The sequence below is a fragment of the Pyrus communis genome, chromosome 11 (genome assembly GCF_963583255.1).
Source record: "Pyrus communis chromosome 11, drPyrComm1.1, whole genome shotgun sequence".
Classification (NCBI taxonomy): Eukaryota; Viridiplantae; Streptophyta; class Magnoliopsida; order Rosales; family Rosaceae; genus Pyrus; species Pyrus communis.
The window spans coordinates 2990060-3007960 of NC_084813.1; the positions used below are offsets into that span (position 1 = coordinate 2990060).

General features: G+C 36.6%; 1 pseudogene; it reads right to left on the bottom strand.

Annotated features, from left to right (window-relative positions):
• Window positions 1–1593: 1593 nt before the first annotated feature.
• LOC137707959 (uncharacterized) lies at window positions 1594–14737 on the bottom strand (annotated as a pseudogene).
• Window positions 14738–17901: the final 3164 nt, after the last annotated feature.

Below are 17901 nucleotides of genomic sequence, written 5' to 3' on the forward strand. Positions count from 1 at the left end.
TAGAAAAATCTTAAACTTTTACAAGAACAGTTGAAAGAATACAAATATCCTCCAACTAGAATCACTCCAAAATTGGTCCATTTGAGTAGTTTTTGCTCAAGAGAAAGTCGAAGTCCTACATTGAAAATATAGTCTAAAATATCAAAATTCTACCAAAATATTAAACAAAATATACTAAGAATTGGGTAAAATACATAATATGAAATTGGCTTATCAACTTCTGATCAAAGATAAGGCCACACACACCCACGAGGTGGGGGAGGGGGTTTGGCCAATGGATTTCTGATGTCTAAGTCAGTAACTATAAAAAGAGTGAGTGTTTAGGATTTGTATGCATAGCTAAAGCTTACGCGTAGTGAAAGGCTTACCAAAATTTAGAGGAGATGGGAGTATTTATAGGGAGGTGGTCAACCTAGATGTAAGATTTTGCCCTACACATGACAACTTCCCATTGGCCAAGGTTGTGTCATCCGTAGTCAATTGTTTGAACCTCTAGGGATGCTGAGCTACGCGTGGTAATATATGCGTGCCCTGCCCATTTAATGAGAGCAATCTTGTCTTCTTTGGGAAAAGTCCACGTGCCGTTTCTAGGGCAATAGGTGTAGAAATGTCCCCACACCCCTGGGCTGCACGCAGAAAGGGCAGTTGATATAGAAATTCCAAGCTGCATTGCAAAGTAGATGAGTTATTTTCCAATTTGATGTAGATTCTCCTCTTTCACTTGGAGATAGAGCCTTCTAGGAAAGACGTCATGTCAAATCCCTTCATTTACAAAACCTAGTCTCCTCATCAAATATCTAAACCCAGATAATTACAACTCCAGTTTCATCCAATCTTTTATTAGTAGTATTCAAACCCAATTAGTTACAAAGCACATACAAAAAAAGAAACAAAAAAAAATTAAGATTGTATGGTTTCAAAAATTGGAATCCCCTTCTTAAACACATGAACCCTTTTTCCATATGAAATTTTCCAACAGTGATAATTTAAAAACATGACTCCCTTTTTCATATGTAAAAAGGAACGAGAAAGAAGGGGAGTGAACTATCAAGATGAAGATGGAGAGAGGAAAGAGATTTGGAGCAAAGAGATGGTAGGGGAAGAAGACGAATGTTTCGCGTGAGAATATTTTTTTTTTAATTTAATTACTTTTCAGAATTAGTCTTTCAGTATAACATGAATTATTTAAGTTATCAGCTTAACCTACCATAAGATTAATTTAAAGGCTCATACAAAAGAATGACCTTACAAGTCCTCAAAATGAAGACCTTAAGAGAGTGGTCATGCCTTCGTTAGAAGGTTTAACTTGATTATGTTAAATGAGTAAAAACTATTAGGTTTAAAGAAAGGAATTTCGAAGAAAATAAAAGGAAAACATAAGGGAATTGTTATTACTAATTAACTCTAAAATTATAGTTATCAAACACTTCCAAATAAAATAACATTACGAAAAAGTGGAATCACAAAAACTAAAGGCAGCCCATGATAAGCAAACATAGTACAAAGACCAAGAAGCAAATTAAATTAAAAGATGCAAATTCAAGCCTTCATGCATACAAATTAAAAAGGAGAAAATGGAACTCTGCCCTCAACTCACTTTACTTGAACAATACTTTCCACATAAATAAGAGCTTCAAAATCTATAACCTCATTGATAATAGGAGGGTTAGTAAATATGTCAGCACATTGTTGCAGGACTTAAATGCACCAACTTTAACTGCATGAACAAGACACATTTAAACTAAATAAATTAAACATAATCCTGAATGAACTGAGGGATAGATGAGTGAATAGGGTCGGTAAGATAAGCGCTTTGTTTTTATATACATTTCAAAAGATATTACACACTTCAAAAGATGCTTGCATCAGGTTGGACACCAACTGACAGCAAAAAAACTAACCCATTTGTGTACACATTATCTTGATTTTTCTTGTTAATGCACCGTAATTTCCTTCTACTAAGGGGCATTACATCTACAATTAATCATCTACTCATAAAAGACAATCTCTAGATACTCGATATGCAACTAAATCAGCAAACAGTCCTTACTTATTCAACATATCTACAGAACCAGATTGGATCAGATATCAGACATCCTATTGTCAAACATTATGTTCTCTCTAACCAGATAAGACATTGGATTGCACACTAAGTAAACGAAGACCCCAAATTGGAAAATACCCAACACCAATTAGACACAAATAATACACACACTGATCAAATTAATTAGTGCACATATAAAGAGACAGAAAACATAGGGAAATATAGGGGAAAAACCAATCAGACACAAATAACACACACACTGTAAAGAGATAGAAGACATAGGGAAACTTATAATAGATGACCTTAGTTTACACATATAAGCTAATGTTTCTTATAAAGATGTAATAATTAAAGGCAACCTACAATTGAGCCTGATATCGGACTTAACTTGTTAAGTTATCTCGATTTGTTTAATAATTGGGAAACACATCGTAACCTCCTTAAGGTCTCATCAGTGCATATATATTGGGAGATAAGTGCATAAATATGGAGTAAAGAAGTGGTGCATTTAAGGCCAGATTTTTATTCATTTGGTATTCAATTTTGTTGTGATTTATGAAACCAAAAGCCTTTCACACTGAAGGTCTCATCAGGGTTCTGATCATAAACCCCTCAAACAAACAAAATTGAAAAATCTTTATCATTACCTTTAACAAAACAGATTACAGTGAAAAAAAAGTTCACATTTTAAAAAAATTAAGCAGTTTCACATAGCCTCCTAAGCACAAAATTATCGTTTAGTAAAGCAAAATCCCAATCCAAAGCTCCAACCTTCTAACACAAAATGAAAATGAAAAGTATGGAACATATAATTCAGTTTCACATAGCCTCCTAAGCACAAAATTATCGTTTAATAAAGGAAAATCCCAATCCAAAGCTCCAACCTTCTAACACAAAATGAAAACGAAAAGCATGGAACATATAATTCAGTTTTATTATTAGATTTTCTAAATCCCCACTTTAAATCCATTGCAAAGATAATACCACCGAGGGTGGCAATCTGACTCTAGTTGCGTATGTTAGTGGACTTTATGCAACTCAATATATAAAATTTAAGCAGTTTCAGACTCCTAAGCATCTGCAAAGCATTAACATTATCTCCCCAAGTTTCTTTCCCAATTTCATCGATAGCAATTTCATTGATAGTAATTCTATTGATAGTCTGCTAAGCATCTGCAAACCATTAACATTATACCAACCTAAGAGATAGCAATTACACATTCCACCGTTATCATAGCCATACATAGTCAAAGGATGCCACAATTATATAGGCAAATCTAGTCCCAACGTGCATGAAAAAAAATGTAACAGTCACAAAATCATTGTAAATAATATATCTTAAAAGGCCAAGGGCCAAGTGCCCCCTCCAACGATCCAAATTTCTGAAAATCGCAAACATAGCAAATCCATTAGCACTAACTTACAGAACAATAACGAAAATAATAGCTAAGAAACAGCGTTGAAAAGCACCTTGAGGGAAGAAAACACAGTGAAATATGTTTTTCATGCAAATTGTTGATGATAGCACGTTTTAACAAATCATATTCAAAGGGCAGCAACCTTTGAATAAAAACAGGGTATATAAAATAGGCTTGCGAGAAAATCCAAATAAGGATGTCTCATTGAACAAATAACATACACACCGATCATTCATGTCTCACCTTTTCAAAAAACACACAGAGTGATCCAAAACAGGGTATATAAAACGGACATCCTAGTACATTTCTAATTCTCTTTTTCAAAATTCAAAACAGGGTATTCTAACTCTCTTTTTCATTCATTTCACACAAACCAATCATACATTTAAAATAGGGCTTGAATAAGAAACAGGGTACATAATTACATACCTGAAAATGCCAAGAAACCAACTTCTCCCTCCAACAATCGAAATTCCTGAAATTCCAAAACATAGCAAATCCATTAGCAATATCATGATGTTTCTTTGCCCAACCTTTCAGCCTCATTTCTAGAAAACTACCCAAGAAACAATGAGATAAAGAGATTTTTTTTTTTTTTTTTTTTTGTAATCTAATGACAATTTAGATTACTAATGATATTTTAGATTAATTTAAGCTACACGAAAAAATATTTTGAACTTGGTTCGGTGGCTGAAAAGAATTTGTGCCTCCAAATACTAATGCTTACCCATAACCTAGAATTTAAAATAACCATTTTGTGCCATTATGATGTGAAAACTCAGGTGGCAGGTGGCAGCAGTGGTACCAAATTACAATTCTCAATCTAGTAACAGAAACTGGTTGATAATTAACCCAGAATATAAAATCCAAAGAATTTATAGCAAAAATTACCTCAAATCTTCACTTCTCTTGTACTTTAGAATTGTGGGGTTCACTTGTAAAGAGTAAATGAAATCCTGAAAAATGAAGAATGAAAAGCATTCTTTCAGTTGACTAAAAAGCACTCGTAAACGGAGTACGACATCTAGTAACTAAAAAATAAATCTTGGAAAGCAGATATAAACAAACTTCAATCACAATTACATTAATACATTTTGATACAAAGGAAAATTAAATTTATTCAATTTTGATATAAAGAAAATTAACTAATGCAGGAAGAACATTTGTGCCTCAACAGCGTGATCAGTACTCAAAACAAACATTGTGATGTGCAAACAGAAAATGATCATGCTCTCCAACCTATATTTGGTGATGGAAAACGTATACAGAAAATGACGGTGCTCTCCAACCTACCCGTTGGCATTCTCCTTTCCACTTCTCTATATGTGATGTGTAAACGACATCGGTTGTCCTACTAAGACATATAGGACAAAAAATTTGGTGCTTAATTAAACAATTTTTGCATGAGTTAATTGTAGTAGGTCTAAATCTAATTTTAAAATCTCTACCCAATTATAAATAATAGCAGTGGAAAATTAGGTGCACGGGGAATCATGTAGTTAAACAGATTATTAATGCCTATAAGTTAGAGAACATTTGAAATAATGGTAGAAAAGAATTTGTGCCTCCAAATACTAATGCTTCCCCATAACCTAGAATTTGCACTCACACTCCTCATTCACCACTAAAAAAAAAAAAATCAGATTAGAGTTTATTAGATTTTCAGATTCTGAGTGACTCCGTGTGAGGTTTGTCATTCAAGCATGCATCGACTCCACTGACATTTTATGTATATATACTCGAAAATTAGAAGAAAAATAAACATGATCTTATTTTGTCAACAAACAGGAAAAAGAATACAAAGAAGCCCTATAAGAAGTATTCAATTTTTTCTATACTATGCTCAATTATGTGGATGTGCATTGTACTGCTATAATGATGACAACTATTTGTCAAATGCAAGTGGAATTTTACCATTTTATCAGAAAATGTTACTATGAAAGGAAAGTAAGCTTGTATGGAATAACAATCGTTTAAAATTAATGACCATATTAAGAACAGAAAAGTCTCAGCAAATAATTGTGTGTAAAACAATAGACATAGATGAGAGGATTGAGTAATTAGGAATTCTATCATTCATGTGAAAAAGAAAACATGCATTAAAGTTGAAACAACTCTACCCTTACTTGGAGCCTTAACTTCACGTAATCCATTATCTTACCAAGCATGGCTGCTTTAACCATCTGCACAAAACTGAAGCATATAGAATATAGATGATAAGGTCTCAAGGCCGTAACAGTATGCAAAATCCACAAAGCACCAACATTGAAATTATTTTGCAACAAAATTTATTATATAACCAGCTCTAGAATGCCATTAGCATGTTATCACTGAACAATTTATATATAACTACTTAATCAAACCAACTAATCAATAATCACACACCAACAAATTAAAAATGTAAGCTTTATTAATTTCTCACATGAGATTTTATCAATACATGAAATTATTAATTTACCCACTTAAACCAAGCAAGAACCAACCGATGATCGAGGAAGCGAAGGATGCTCAGATCTACTGTGAAGAAAAGAAGGGCATTAACATTGTGACCACGTTAACAAACTGGTCATTACCAAATGCTTCAATCGAAACACAAAATAACCAGCAAACATCAAAATTCCAAAAACCTAAAATACAAAGCAAACAATTACAGAGAGATCGTTGCCTGGGACTTCTGTCCATCCCCTGAAAACAATGTCATGAACTTATTTATTGGATAAACGTGTGTGTAGGCAAGAACGACACTGAAACAACCACAAAGATTCAAACTTCCACAGTAAATATGATCTGCAACTAATAAAAAAATAATCGACTGGAAATCACATATAAACCCAAATGAATCTGAACGTACCAAGCAAAACTAAAAAACACCCTAAATAGACAATCAATCAAACAGAACCAAATGGGGGTTCAATAGCTTCAAAATTTTTGTATTAAAGTCGATTAGGAAGCACAAAACGTCACCCGAAAATGGAAAAAGAGGTAAAATTGAAGCAAAAGTCAAAGAAAAGAGATGGATACCTTTCTTTTCCACTTCAGATTTATGGGTACTTTGTATTTCTGCGAACAAACCAATAATATCAATCCAAGTTATCTAGCTACCACCTGAGTTCCTCTGTGAAAAAAATTAACAAAAACAAAAATTTAAGAAAAAAAAAATGAAGCTTTTTTCTCCTGTAAGAGACCATGCCAGTATCCAATTCAATCGAGGGTTTTTACAAATCCAAAACTATAAAAAAAATTGAGAAACAAATTAAAAGTGTAGATCGATGAACATCATACCTTACAGTAAACACACAGAGCTCTTCGATTAACCCTTAGTAAAAATTCTTTCAATAACCTTCTTGCATAGCACGGCCCGAGAAGAACCAAACCATTTGAAAAAACTTATATTCCAAACATAACAAAACTAAATGAAATATCAAACCCCAGAAATCATAATGCTTCTATATAGTGAATGATCTTTATGAACCACAATTTGTAAAATCCTAAAAGCTTATCACTGGAAGATGGGAAATACACATTTCCAATGGCCCTAAGGATCATACACCCAACATCAAACACCTCATCGTGATCAAACCAAACTAAATTTTCATTCAATTAAGCCTCAAACTCTTTAATTAAGTTAAAAAGAACAGTCCAATTCTACCAAAACTATATACAGAAACCGAGAAAAACAGAACAAACAGTGGTGCAAAGGTGTATAATGACACTACATCTTCAAATGAAATAAAAAAAATACCCAAACCAATATAAAAGCCAAAGTCATCCCTAGCAACTGTAAAATAACAATTAAAAAACGAAACCCATATAAGTTCACAACAAATTAAAACGCCTAGATCAACATTAACATTAAATTAGCTACAAACCTAGATAAACCAACACTAAATTAGACTAAACTAATAACACATAAGCTTCAAATCAAATTCCAAATCAAAAGTTTGGATAAAATCAACAACAAAACCACACCTTGTTCATGTTCTGTCTCCCTTCTCTTGCTTTTCTCTTTTGCCTACTCCCCACATTAAGCCTTTTTCCCCTCTTTTTTTACTCTTTCGGCTGCTCACTTAACCCCCATTTTTTTTCTCTTCACTTTCCTCGATTTCCAGTCCAACCTTCATCCACATCTATCTTTTTTTCCTTATTTTTTCCATCACTACTCTTGACACTAATTCTCCACTCTTTTTTACATCTTAATTATTTCACTCAATCAAAACATGGGATCACATTTTCTCAAGCAGCCCAAAAAAATTGACCAACCCAAAATCAGAAAAACATCCAAACTAAAACATACAATCACCATTGGCAAGCAGCAAACGATAAATAAAGAATTACAAAACAAAGAGAAAAGAAAAAACAGAAACACACTAAAACATCTAAAACATGCCATCGGTGAACACCATACCTTGGAAAGGGTAGACACAGGCAGTTATTCGAGACCGATCCCACCGAAACAAAATTTTTGCGTTTCGACAAAAGGGGAAGAAATCCAAATCTCAACCGATAGGCCTGTCATCTGAAAATCGATAGCGCAACAAAATCCCAAAATAAACCAAAAGCTGGGTATTTTGTGAGAGGGAAAACGGAAGATTTGAGGGTGGGAAAAAAGAAGGGAAGGGTGGGTTTGTGGTGAGTGAAGGGGTGAAAAGAAATCCCTGGAAATCAGCCTACCCCACACTTCTCCCTTACTCTTCCTCCCTAACACTATGTTTGGACGAAGAAATTTAAAATTATTAAGGAATTTAAAAATGACGGAAATTGAAATGACGAGATCTTATTTTCTAGAATTTGTAAATTTTCTTGTTTGGTTAATCTAAAAGAACAATGGAATTGAATACGGAATTTGTTATTTTTAAACTATCAATCATAGAAATTGAGAAATGACATTTATTTACATGGAATTTGAACTTGGGATTTGGAGGTCCCAAATTCCAAGTTTTTCTTCCACGCGGAAATTCTAAATTTCTATGTTTATGAATCCAAACAAGAGAATTGGTGCCTATCAATTTATAAATTCTAACTTTTACCAAAATTCTATGTTTATTTCCCTCATCCAAACATAGTGTAAGAGCACTTCCAGCGTGTGCTCTCCCCCGAGGGACAGGTCCGCGAACAATGGTACAGAGCCCGAGCAACCAAGCCCAGCGTGTGCTGGCGATGGAGCCCGAGCGGGCCCAAGGGAGAGGCCAGGCACGAGTTGCCAGCTCGAGAGCCCGAAAGCAACATGACGTGGGCTGACGCCAGAACGACGTCAGCCATAATATAAAATTAAAATATATAAAAAATATTAATAAATTAAAAAAGTAAAATTAAAAAAAATTAAAAAAATTGTAAAACCCAAGCTTCGAACTCAACGGCTCTCGCCGGAGTTCCTCGCTGAGGTTGATGAACACCCACAGACAAATGGCAGAGATCCAGTCCCTCCTCCGTCGCAGCTGCCGCCGCACCCCACACCGCCTTCGCCCCCTCGCTATCCTCCTCCTTCCATTGGCACGCCCAAATCGCACGATTTGGGATTTGTTTTTGGGGGAAAGAGGAGAGAGAAAGAGTTTGGTTAAGGAGCGGGGAAGATCGGGACCATTGATGGAGGCTGAGGTAGGTGGGATGGTGAAGATGGAGGAAAAGAGGCGACGATGGGGTGGTGAAGATGGAGGAAGAGAGGAGGAGGGTTTGGGTGCGTTAGGGGGTTGTGGGGGGGACAAGGGTTGAAAAGAAGGAGTTTGGGCTTTTGGAATGATGCATTGGCACCATGTGAAAGAGTAGAAGAAAAAAAATAATAATAATAATAAAGGTTTTGGATTGGGATCTGCTGCACCGTGTGAAAAAAAAAATAATAAAAAAAACTTTTTAATAGAAAATGGTACAACGAGACCGATTAAAAATCATATCCGAAATTACAAATAAAATTATTTTGTATTATTTAAAAAAAAAACTAATATTTTATTGCTTATTGCTAGGGATATTCAAGTGCAAAAGTGGAGATGCAAAAGGTCGTTACTATTCATTAAAGGCAGTTACTGTTCACTAGGTGGATTAAATAGTGAATAGCCTGGGGAAGGGTTTCCCACGGTGGAAGTGCTCTAACCCATACCCCCTTGTCGAAAATCCTCTCCCCTAATCCAGGCGATCCCCTCTAGGCTGGGCACGGGCCGGGTCGACCTTAAATTTGAAGGAACCAGATCGTACCGTTTAAAATGTAACAGGACGGGCCGGATAAAAGGATTTTGGGTTTAGGAACCAAACCTAACCCAATCTGTTTAAAACGGATCGGTTCGGGTGGGTCCACAGTTCCAATTACTTTTTGTTTTTTTTTCTTCAGTTTTGGGCATAATGAGATTGAAGCAGGAGACTGAAAGCCACCATAAGCATGTCGATCTGATTAATTTGTTCTGTGCTGCTCCATAGTAACTTAAAAATTTTCATCTTTCCTGAAAAGATTCCAAGAAATGTCACAAAGTCTGAATGCATCCAATGTCCTAGTCCAGAAATAAATACTGAGAGGAGAATACTAGCAAATGGTTCAAAGCATAAGAATTGTTGGGCATTCAAGAATTAATTGCCTCTTTTCTACCCCTTGAGAAAGGACAACAATGTTTATCTTTGAATTGCAGAGGCTTTGACTATTTATTCGCGGAAGAATCACGGAGCTACTTGCAACTTAAAACCAAATAGAACCAGAGACGTTGTCTTCCTCACGGATCAAACCAGAGACATCGTTGAGTCTGCATTTCGTGCTTCAGAAACCGACATAATTCCTAAATCAATAGAAAAACTTATGCAAAAACCCTAAATTACTAAATCAGAAACCCTAATTCATAAATTACCTAGGGATTTGCTGGATGATGGTGGTGTTCTCAACGGCGATGACGATGGTGATGGTGGCTGGCTGCTATGATGTCGACACAGTCGAGGTCAACTCAGTCACTACGGGTGGGCGGGAGAATGAGAAAATGTGGAGGGTCGATGTACTATGTACGGAGATGGGAGCCTGAGCTTGAGATTGAGGTCTGAGATGAGAGAGGAAATGAGACTCAAAGAAGAAGAGATCGAGGGAGGAGACTTGGATTGGTGTCGGAGAGATCGAAGGTGAGGGGAGAATTGATAGTTGAGTGAATTGGTAGAGAGATAGAGGGTTATTCATTTAGGTAGGCAATGAACAGTCCAGGTGGGGGGCCTGTTTTCTCCAACTTTTAGAACCGCCCCGCCCCATTTTGTATTTATAATTTTTGGACCCGCCCTATACTTGTCCCGACCCGTGAGTCCAGGACCCGTTTGCCAACCCCTAATCCTCTCCCTCCAACCTGTCAACCTTTCTGTCCCCCTTCCCTCTTTCTCCCTGAGTCAAAGCCCAAATCTAGCCGAAAAGATTAAAAACCCATTCTTAAGCCCCATGCAATTTTGTAAATGAAGCGAAATTTGGCTGAGATCAGCCTAGTGGCAAGCTCATAAATAAAGTGAAATGTATCCCAAATCACTGCTGCACATTTGTACAATGCCTTTTCTCCCCCTTCCTTAGACTAAATTAATATGAAGGTACTTGAGATTTCTGGTACTAGAATTACAAGAGATGGCTCTTCCACCGGAGGCAAGCATAAGAAGCTCATTATATTTCCAAAGTGTCAATGGATACTCAATGCCTTTAAAGGGTCCAACGGTTAAGAGTTTTGTCCAAAAACTCTTAACTCCGTTATAATCACCCATTACCGATATTTCAAATAATTTAGAATCCTCACTTGGATCATAACAAGTGCAATAAGAAGTGATGGATTCATTATACATAAAAAGACCATGAAATTTAAAACTGGATTCCCTCCTAGAAGGCAATTGTATGCTTTGAAAGAGCTCATCACCTACATCAAATGAAAGTATGTATTCATTGTGATGACTTGAAAGCCAATAATAAAATCCCTTCAAGTACATTGGACAAGAACAGTAATAGGTTTTACTTGATATATCAATCTTGATCTCTTTCCAAGAGTTAGCAGCCGTGGTGTATACTGATAGGAGCATATTCATGCGACTTAAATGGCTTGTTCTCGTGCATTTACTTTATGTTTCTCTAGTTATTTTAGTCCTTTATGCTTCTTTTGTGTATTTTCAGGTTCTAAGGGCAAGGTATGCAAAAGGATGCCTTTTGGAGCCTTTTGGAGCAAATTAGAGATTGGAATGGATATCATATGCTTGGAGCCAAGAGGATGGACGAAATTAAAGACTTGAAGTAGGAAAGTTAAATCCTAAAAGACCTCATGTTTAAGCATCATTGAAGACTCCTACGCATTTTAGAACACAAAAACAACATTCCTTGCAACCTTAGGACATTGTCGTGTGTTTCCTTGTGTCTCCCTTCCTTGCCATGCAAGGAAGGGCTTTGTTCCCTATTTTAAACACTTAAAGCATTCACTTATCATATCATTCACTTATCATATCATTCACTTATCATATCATTCACTTATTATAAGCATTCACTTATCATATCATTCACTTATCAAACCATTCACTTATCACTTCCATTCACTTATCACTTATCACTTCCATTCACTTATCACTCACCACATATCATTCATTTATCACTTAACATATCATTCATTTATCACTTAATACATCATTCACTTATCACTTATCATACTCATAATCATCTACACATTTCAACCATTTAAACATATGCATTTCAACTTACATGCATCATCATCATGCAACCAACCTTGCCACATGCTTTCCAAGCTTTCCCCCTTCATCATTAAGCCACATTCACTCCCATTTCTCTCCCCTTAACAGCCCTAAACCGTGCATAATTAAAGGACACCATTCAACACACACATGCACCAAAAGACAACATTGGCATGCATCACATGCATTTCCAACACTTCCCCCTTTGTGCCGTGCCTTCCCTTCCACTTTCCAACCACATTCTTTCAATTCCCACTTCATCATTACACCACCTAAGCCACATGCACTCCCATTCTTTAATTCAGCCACTTAATCATTCAACCACAAAACAATCACACAACACAAACAACATTCACATGCATTCACATGCATTTCCAACACAAAACACACTAAAAACCGTGGCCACCTTTGCATTTCAGCATTCCCATTTGCATTTTCAGATTTCCAGCTTTCCAACCTAGCCACATTCACATGCATTCACTCATAATCATTCACCAAACTTGCAGCCACATTTCCACCCACCTCCTAGCTGTCATGTTCCCTCCATTACTCCTATAAATACCCTTGCATTCATTCATTCAATATCATCTCATTTCATACACAACACACCACAAACACACCACCAAACTTCCTTTGTCGTGGCTTCCCATCTCTCCCTTATAATCCAAACACCATTCCTCTTCCATTTCAATCATTCCCCAATCCATTCAACACACCAACAACATCCCTTAGACCTTATGCTACAATAAAGAGGAAGAGAAGAGGGCCTAAACGTTCATACAATTCAAGTTTGAGTTGTTGGAATGTTTAGGTGTTTCTTTGATTTCAATGTTTAATTTTAATTCTCTTTGTTTTGTATGAGGAACTAAACCCCCCTTGGCTAGGGGGGGATTCGAAATATATGTTTATGCTTGCATTTTGATTTGATTAATTCTAATTGCGTTTCATAAGTTGTGGATTCAATTTGTTTAACTATTTGATTGATAACTTATTTATGTATGTTTATTAAGAGTGCACACTTAATTTTCATGCATGAATATGATGCTAGAATATAAGTGAGTTTCACCTAATCGTTATGAACTTATATTCACAAGTAGTGGAGGTTGCTTATAAACAATCGCGTTAAACGAATTCTTGGCATAAGTTTCATGCAATCATAGTAACGAATGCCTCGTCAACACTTATAATCTTCATAGAGCGTAATGATTCTTGCTTGTATCTCTATTATGCAATCATGTAGGGGACTTGTGGGGAATGTTTTGGGTTGTCGTATGCAATCATCCAATTCAATAACGTTAGGAAGATTTGAAGGTTAATTAGTGCATCACGGTTAACTTGGGGAGTTGAGAATTAATGATTTATTGAAACGCAATTGGAAATCATTTTATTATGCAAGTATAACATATGTGGAGATGAACCCCATAGCTAACTTTCCATCCATTTGTTCTTTCTTTTCTTGTTTCTGTTTTCATGTTTAATTTAACTTGTTGTTCAATTATGTTAAACATGTGAAACTAATTTCTTTTTAGTTAGAGGCGAATTTGAAGCCATGGACATATGTTGGTTATGATTTGATTTACTCCAGTTATGAACTCATGAACTTTAGATGTGGTTTACTTTTCTGTTTTGATTAAGAACTTGTTTATGTATGTGGGTTGAGGGTCGACACTTAATTTGCATGCCTAAACTTGATGCTAGGATATAAGGGAATTTCACCTAATCGTTATGAACTTATATTCATGAGTAGTAAAAATCGCTAGTCACGATTGTGTTTAGTAAACCCTAGGCTGGATTAACATGCGTTTTCCATAGTTATGAATGCCTAGTCGATGTTTATGATTTCCGTTGAACTTAATGATCTTTGTTAAATGTCTCTATCATGCGTATTCCATGGTTAGGGACTTTGATTAGGAATGCTTTGGATTGTCGTATGCAATCATCCAATCCAATGAATCTAGGGAAATCTGAAAGTTAATTTAAGCGGACCTAATTAACTTGGAGCATTGTCATTCATCGTTTGTTGAAGTCATAACTGGGAGTCAAATTATATGCTTATGTTCATGTGTGGATAAGGAACCCTCTAACTAGTTTTTCATCATTCTATTTTATCAATTTCGTTTTTATAATCTGTTTCCAAGTTTCTGTTTTAGTTTAAATTCATCCAAAACCAATCCCCCATTTATTTTAAAGTGTTAGATTAGTTAGAAATACATTTATTTTGTGTTTTTACGTTTTTGAGTCAGTTTCCAAGTGATTTGCAATCCCTCCTAATCCCCGGTCCAGAACGATCCCTACTTATACATATACTACAATTTGACGAAAAGACGGTTTAATTTGTGTGCGTATAAATCTCGCATCATATAACTTAGCCGTGTAAGGAAGAGCAATACAATGACAATATGTTTGCTCATCATGTGACCACTCACAATTTTCTATAATTTGCGCAATCTTGTATTCTTTAGCTCGTTTCCAATTGGAATTTTCCTTAGGGGGAAGGTAGAAAAAGACATGAATCCGAAAGTTTCCTGAATTCCCCAATTGCAGGATTGCATAGAACAACATTGTTCCCTATTTTTACAGAGACAATCCCATTGCAATAACCATACATCTGTATAGGATGATTGTTGTGGATGCAAATTTCCGCCTTCTTGATCTTGGACAAAATTGCACTTACAAAACAATTAACACATTAGGTAAAGGCCAAGAGCCTCATGCACCCACGATGAATGGGGGGAGGGGGGCTTTGGCCAAAGAACCTTCGATGCCAAAGTTAGAATTTAGAGAGAAAAAGGGTTTGGAGAGTTTTTGGAGTTTTATAAGAGTGTGGACCTCCCCTTTCAAAGAAAATGGAGTCCTATTTATAGAGCATGGCCGGCCCTCTTTGGAAGAGAGTGGCCAACCCTTGGATGTTTTTTGGGGTGTAATGGTGATTAATTTGGTGATTAATGGATCAATTAGGAATTAATCCATTAATTAACCTAATTAATTTAATTTATAGGTAAGGTTTTGAAGGTTATGAAATGATTTCCTTGTAGAGGATATGGAATAAAGATGGATGAGATAAATTTGAACTTGTTACCTATTTTGGGCACTCTTGTCTTGGTTGATGGATGATTCTCCACTGCTCGCGTGTAGAAAACCCAGTGTGTCTCGAGGGTAATTTTGTCTTCTTTACCTAAAAATCCATGTGTCACCTCTTGATTATTTTTAGCTCCACAAATGCCCCCACACCTGCTGGGCTACTCGTGGGAAAGAGCAGCAGGTGTAGAGATCTTCTTGCTCTAAGAAACTTAGGACTGCTTCCTATTTTGATGTAGATTCCCTCTTTAATATGAAATTAGATCCTTCTTGGAAATGGAAATAAATTTCTCTCAAAGCCTTTTTAAGTCCACCTTAAGTGGGTTGTTAGATCGACTTTGGAGAGCGATTTATTCTACCCTACAAGAGAGAGAAAGCTTAGAGGATATTTGTTCCCCCTCCCCTAGCAATCTTCTACACTTGCCTGTACAAATGACCGACTTTCGTTGCTTTCTTCGTCTTCTTCGCACCGCACCGATGTAAGGAAAACTTAATTCTTTTTGTCTTTTTCTTGGGACGTGCTGCCATAAGGTAGCCGTCGGGGTGGTGCTGCACGTCGACTAGCAGGGGCCAGGAGTTAACTTGTCATGGGCCAAGGAGGTGGTGTGGCAGGGGCCATTGCTTGTGCTGCTCGACTTGATTAAAGCCAAGGATTGGCTCGGCATGGGACGAGGAAGTGGCGTGGTATAGACAACGGTTTGGGCTGCCATGTCTGGGCTACTTGCCAAAAATGAGGAAACTGCTTGAGTTTGATTTCTCAGCTGCCTTAGATGAAGCAGTCAAGGATAAAGCTGCCAAGATCGGAGCTGCTAAAGATGAAATGTCGGATGAGTGAACTGTTAAGTGCAAAAGTGGCTGCTGCCCCCTGACCATTTGCTGCCTAGTTGATCTTCAAGCATTTGATCTTTTAAGCTATGTGGCCTTCTTGCACTAAAGAGCTTACCCAGATGGGTATCGGGGAATTAGTTTACCATCTCGCATTGGAGAGCAATTAGTTTATCCTCTCGCACTGGAGAGTAGACCCATATGGGTGTCGGGGAATTGGTTTACCCTCTCGCACTGGAGAACAATTAGTTTATCCTCTCGCACTGGAGAGCAGACCCATACGCATGTCGAGGAATTGGTTTACCTACTCGCACTGGAGAGCAATTAGTTTATCGTCTCGCACTGGAAAGCAAACCCAGAAAGGGTTTTTAGCAGCTGTTGTGGACAACAGTTGAGCCAGGCTTATGAATAACTTCTTGAATCTTCATTGAGAATAAAGAAATAAATCAACTGTGCCGGAAGGTAGAAACTGCATAACAAACTGGATAATCTTCAGCTTGTGAAGCCTTGTTCGTCGAGCTGCTTGAGACTTCGAACTTATTTGGTTCAAGGGGTGATGAAGACTTCCCCTACTTGTGTAGGCCGTTTTGTTGACCTGCCAAGGTACTCGTCGCATTGGCCCTCATTTGTCAGCTTCTTATGGTACTGCTTCCACTTCAGGCAACCGTTGGTAGTGTGGCCCGGTCCTTGATGGAATGCGTGATGTGAAAATTAACTTGACACACAAATTAAACCCTATTTGTGACAATTGTAGTATATATGCAAGTAGGGATCGTTCTAGACCGGGGATTAACTAGGGATGCTACTCAACACAATTAAGACTCAAAAACACTAAACTAGACTTTATAGACTCAAAACTAACTCAAAACACTTAAAACAACAACAAACACTCAAAAAGACTCAATTCTAGACCTAACAAGTGATTTTGGCGAAAATAAAACTTAACTTGACTCAAAAGACTAAAAGAAAATAGATTTTGACTCAAATAACAAGACTAAATGAAAGGGGGATTGTTTTTGACGAATTTAAAACTTAAAACAGAAACTTTGTATAAAACACTTTGTAAAAACGAATTTGGGTGAATTAAATGGGTAAAAGGCTAGTTAGAGGGTCCTTCTCCACACATGATATATGCATACAAACCAATTTCCAGTTATTATTCCTTTAGACTATGAATGACAACGCCCCAAATTAACCATGAAAAGCATAAGTTAACTTTCAGATTTTCCTTAATTCATTGAATTGGATGGGATACGCATCGCAACCAAATTACCCTTATCAAGTTCCCTAACTAAGAAAAGCATGATAGAAAATCATATCAAATGTCATTAAGTTCTTTGAAAACCATAAGCATTGACAAGGCATTCGTAAATATGAAAAGCATGATACTCATACCAAGGATTTACTTAACACAATCATGACTAGTGACTTCCACTACTTGTGAATATAAGTTCATAACGATTAGGTGAAATTCCCTTATACTCTAGCATCAAATTCATGCATGCAAATTAAGTGTCGACCCCCAATCAACATACATAAACAAGTTTTGATAACTTAGATAAGCAAATCACATTCAAGGCTTAAGAAACAATAACTGGATGTAATCAATTCATATAAAACATATAATCATGGCTTCGAATTCACCTCTAACTAAAAAGAAATTAGTTCCACGTGTTCATCATAATTGAAAACCAAATTAACATAACATTAAACTAAATCTAAGGATAGAAAGAACCAAGAAACGCTCCACACTCCAATGGCATGCACGGCATTCCCTTGGATGGCAAATTGCACAAGTCTTCTTCTCCTTCCTTCCTTGCTTGCGGCACTAGGGTGATGTGGTGTGAATTGTGGTGTTTGATGGCTAAA